The sequence below is a fragment of the Nyctereutes procyonoides genome, unplaced genomic scaffold (assembly GCF_905146905.1).
Source record: "Nyctereutes procyonoides isolate TBG_1078 unplaced genomic scaffold, NYPRO_anot_genome, whole genome shotgun sequence".
Lineage (NCBI taxonomy): Eukaryota > Metazoa > Chordata > Mammalia > Carnivora > Canidae > Nyctereutes > Nyctereutes procyonoides.
The window spans coordinates 103,007,309-103,012,601 of NW_026575125.1; the positions used below are offsets into that span (position 1 = coordinate 103,007,309).

The following is a 5,293-nucleotide window of genomic DNA, read 5'->3' on the forward strand; positions in this document are numbered from 1 at the left end:
CAGCCATCCTGTGTTTGAGTCCTAGAACGGCCTTTTCTCACTGTAACACCTTGGGCAAATCATTTAAATTCTTTAAATATTAGTTTCCTCATCTGTGAGATCTGGATAATATTGTCTATTCATAAGCTTGTTATGAGGATCAAGTGAGAAAGAGTGTGAACACACTTTTGTAAACAGTGAAGCGCTATACAAGTATATCAGATGGTATAATGTATTTTGTGGCACAAACCGCAAAGACAGAAGGGGAAAATGGTTCTAGTGTATTTTGACTTGGTTTTGTAAGCTGTGATTCTGTTACTTCACTAAATGCCAATAGTATTCTCTGTAGCTATCCAAAGATAGATTTATAAGAGATATCAATTTAGTTCACGAACTGTAGTGTTTTTGCTACCTGCTATGGTATGTGTCCTTTACTTAACCTTTCCCTGGCCACCCTGTTGAAAAGGAATTATCTTGTGATAATAAAATGATTAGTGTGAGGGAATAAAATCTTGCAAACAAAATCTGTTCCTGTTTTTTGTTAATCAGAAATAAATTTACTTACCCATAAAAATGAGTTTAGCCAAATTAGTATACACTTTCTGCTTCCAAGAAATATTGATACCATCCACTAGCATCTAATCCAGAAGTAGGCTGAAAGCCCATACTGTGGGCTTACATTCCCAAGTTTTCTGTGTTTTGTAAGACACTACCTCAAAGGGCCAAGACAATCAGCTGTAAAATTTTCAAATGTACTTATTAGCTTCAGTCTTTCTGTATGTGAGACTAATCCATGTCATAGATTCATGGAAATTGCCTGGTTACTTATGTAATTTGATGGATAAAGTCTCACTGTCCCCTCTGAATGACATAGTCTAGTTTATAATTTATTAATTCACTTAATATTCTCTTTGTTCTCCAAGAGCATTCTTATTCTTTTAGGAAGGAATGAAAAACAAAGTATGACACATTTTTCTGTGAAACTTTCTGTTTAGGCTCATTCTGCTTTACATTTTCATTCAGATGATAAACAAAGAGCATGCTTGAAACACTAAGTCAAACTTCCCTGACTCAAGTTTTCTCCTGACAGCAGTTCCAGTCTTACCAATTCCTAAGCACTAGTCTATAAAAATGGGAAGCTTTGGTTTTCACTCTCAACTGTTCAGAAAACTCTACCAAACCTTAGTGGTCCTCAGATGCCACTCCTGAATCTGTGGCTGAAATTTTAAGTTGACATCTTTTTTCCCCCAAAAAAACTCACTCCTTTTAAGAAGCACTTAGGAACATTTCAAAAATTTCTTTAAAAGTTCACCACACTTGGGGCGCCTGGGTGGCTCAGTTGGTTAAGCGTCTGGCTCTTGATTTTGGCTCAGGTCATGATCTCAGAATCGTGGTATTGGCAGATCCTGCTCCCCGCTCAGCTGGGAGTCTGCTTCTCTCCCTTCCCCTCTGTTCCTCCTCCCACCGCCCCACCCCTACTTACTCTCTCAAATAAATAAAATATCTTTTTAAAAAAAGTTCATTAGACTTCCCTTAGCCTCTATATCCAAGGAAGTCTGGATATAGACTTCTGTTTAGGTCCCATGAGGTTTGATGAAGAAATTGGAAGCAGGGATATACACAGGTCTCTACAAACCACAGGTAAGAAAGAGAAAAGCATTTTCCTATCATCATAGACTTTTCAGGTCTAGATTAAGGAGCATTAAAGGTCATCTACTCAAATCACCCATGTGGTGGTAGGATCTCCTTTCCAATACTTGACAAATGCTTGGATACTTGGAATGACAACCCCCTGTCTCAGAAGGTGGCCAACTCCATTCTACTCACATTAATCCAAAATCTGTAGCTTCCACTCATTTAGTCCCGTTCTGCTCCATGAGGCCATTCAGCAAGTCTGAATCCTCATCCACATAGCAGTCTTACACATATTTGAAAATAGCTTTCAAAGTGTGCCTAGGTGGCTCAGTCAGTAGAACATGTGACTCTTGATCTCGGGTTGTAAGTTCAAGCCCCACATTGGGTGTAGAGATTACTTTTAAAAATGAAATCTTAAAAAAAAAAAAAACAGCTTTCGGTTGCGGTGACAAGGTGGCAGAGTGTTGTGGACGATGTCCTTGGAGGCGACCGGGCCTACCGCGGGGATGGTACTCGTAGAGCTGTATGTCTCGGATCGAGGGGGAAATGATGCTACAGGCGATGGAACCAAGGAGAAGCCTTTTAAAACAGGCCTAAAGGCTTTGATGACAGTGGGAAAAGAACCGTTTCCCACCATTTACATAGATTCCCAGAAAGAAAATGAGAGGTGGGATGTTATTTCTAAATCACAGATGAAGAACAGAAAAAAAATGTGGCACAGAGAACAAATGAAGAGTGAATCCCGGGAAAAGAAAGAGGCAGAAGATAATTTGCGAAGAAAAAAGAACCTGGAAGAAGCAAAGAAGATTATCATTAAAAATGATCCAAGTCTCCCAGAGCCAAAATGTGTGACGATTTAAGCACTAGAAGAATACAGAGGCCAAAGAGTAAAGGTGTTTGGCTGGGTCCACAGGCTGCGTAGGCAAGGAAAGAATTTAATGTTTCTGGTGTTGCGGGATGGTACAGGCTATCTTCAGTGTGTCTTGTCAGATGATTTGTGTCAGTGTTACAATGGAGTAGTCTTGGCTCCTGAGAGCAGTGTTGCAGTGCATGGGACTCTAAATCTGACCCCAAAGGGCAAGCAGGCCCCTGGGGGCCATGAGCTGAGCTGTGACTTCTGGGAACTGATTGGGCTCGCCCCTGCTGGAGGAGCTGATAACTTGATTAACAAGGAGTCTGACGTGGATGTCCAGCTCAACAACCGACACATGATGATCCGAGGAGAAAACATGTCCAAGATCCTGAAAGCACGTTCTGTGATCACCCGGTGCTTTAGAGATCACTTCTTTGATAGGGAGTACTATGAAGTTACTCCTCCAATGTTAGTGCAAACACAAGTAGAAGGAGGTGCTACACTCTTCAAGCTTGACTATTTTGGGGAAGAGGCATTTTTGACTCAGTCCTCACAGCTGTATCTGGAGACCTGCATTCCAGCTCTGGGAGATGTGTTTTGTATCGCACAGTCATACAGGGCAGAACAATCTAGAACACGAAGGCACCTGGCTGAATACACTCATGTGGAAGCAGAGTGTCCTTTCCTGACCTTTGAGGAGCATCTGAACCGATTGGAGGACTTGGTTTGTGACGTGGTGGATAGAGTCTTGAAATCACCTGCAGGAAGCATAGTGCGTGACCTTAGCCCGAACTTCAAGCCTCCCAAATGATCTTTTAAGCAGATGAACTATTCAGATGCTATTGTGTGGCTGAAAGAACACAATATAAAGAAGATGGAACCTTCTATGAATTTGGAGAGGACATCCCAGAAGCTCCTGAGAGACTGATGACGGACTCCATTAATGAGCCCATCTTGCTCTGTCGATTTCCTGTAGAGATCAAGTCCTTCTATATGCAGCGATGTCCCCAGGATTCCCGCCTTACAGAATCTGTTGACGTGTTGATGCCCAATGTTGGTGAGATTGTGGGAGGCTCAATGCGTATCTGGGATAGTGAGGAAATACTGGCAGGTTATAAAAGGGAAGGAATTGACCCCACTCCCTATTACTGGTACACAGATCAGAGAAAATATGGCACATGTCCTTATGGAGGATATGGCTTGGGCTTGGAATGATTCTTGACCTGGATTCTGAATAGGTATCACATCGGAGACATATGCTTATACCCAAGATTTGTCCAGCGTTGCAAGCCATAACTGATTCCTCCAGAAGCATTAAGGAAAGAAGATAGTTTATGAAAGGAACAGACTGCCTCTTAAAAAACAAAAAACAAAAGGCAAAATCTTCCCTTTTTTATTCCACTGCTGTATGTATATCCATCTCTTTTTTTCCCCACAAAAAGCAGTCAAAATCATGTGACTATCAAATGACATCGGTGTTGTCATTTTAAGAAACACTCTCCATCACAAAGCTTGGGGGAAATATGTACATGCCATGTTACACTACAGTTGTAAGTCCATATCATCCTTTCATCCAATTATGGGATTTAATTTTTGCCTCATATATAATTAAACAGATTTTAATTATGGTTTAAGACATTCCAGTAACTTAATCTTTCTGTCCTGTTAAGTGTAACTGGAATTCTTTATATGATTTTGTTGTATGAGTGAGTTAGAACAAAGATCTTTTTTTTTGTTTTTTTTTAATAAATTAATTTTTATTGGTGTTCAATTTACCAACATACAGAATAACACCCAGTGCTCATCCCGTCAAGTGTCCCCCTCAGTGCCCATCACCCATTCACCCCCACCCCCCGCCCTCCTCCCCTTCCACCACCCCTAGTTCATTTCCCAGAGTTAGGAGTCTTCATGTTCTGTCTCCCTTTCTGATATTTCCCACACATTTCTTCTCCCTTCCCTTATATTCCCTTTCACTATAATTCATATTCCCCAAATGAATGAGAACATATAATGTTTGTCCTTCTCCGATTGACTTACTTCACTCAGCATAATACCCTCCAGTTCCATCCACGTTGAAGCAAATGGTGGGTATTTGTCATTTCTAATGGCTGAGGAATATTCCATTGTATACATAAACCACATCTTCTTTACCCATTCATCTTTCGATGGACACCGAGGCTCCTTCCACAGTTTGGCTATTGTGGACATTGCTGCTAGAAACATCGGGGTGCAGGTGTCCCGGCGTTTCATTGCATCTGAATCTTTGGGGTAAATCCCCAACAGTGCAATTGCTGGGTCGTAGGGCAGGTCTATTTTTAACTCTTTGAGGAACCTCCACACAGTTTTCCAGAGTGGCTGCACCAGTTCACATTCCCACCAACAGTGTAAGAGGCTTCCCTTTTCTCCTCATCCTCTCCAACATTTGTGGTTTCCTGCCTTGTTAATTTTCCCCATTCTCACTGGTGTGAGGTGGTATCTCATTGTGGTTTTGATTTGTATTTCCCTGATGGCAAGTGATGCAGAGCATTTTCTCATGTGCATGTTGGCCATGTCTATGTCTTCCTCTGTGAGATTTCTCTTCATGTCTTTTGCCCATTTCATGATTGGATTGTTTGTTTCTTTGGTGTTGAGTTTAATAAGTTCTTCATAGATCTTGGAAACTAGCCCTTTATCTGATACGTCATTTGCAAATATCTTCTCCCATTCTGTAGGTTGTCTTTTAGTTTTGTTGACTGTATCCTTTGCTGTGCAAAAGCTTCTTATCTTGATGAAGTCCCAATAGTGCATTTTTGCTTTTGTTTCTTTTGCTTTCGTGGATGTATCTTG

General features: G+C 41.1%; 1 pseudogene; it reads left to right on the forward strand.

Moving 5' to 3' along the window:
- The first annotated feature begins 2,059 nt into the window (after nucleotides 1-2,059).
- On the forward strand, nucleotides 2,060-3,831 carry LOC129518332 (asparagine--tRNA ligase, cytoplasmic-like; annotated as a pseudogene).
- Nucleotides 3,832-5,293: the final 1,462 nt, after the last annotated feature.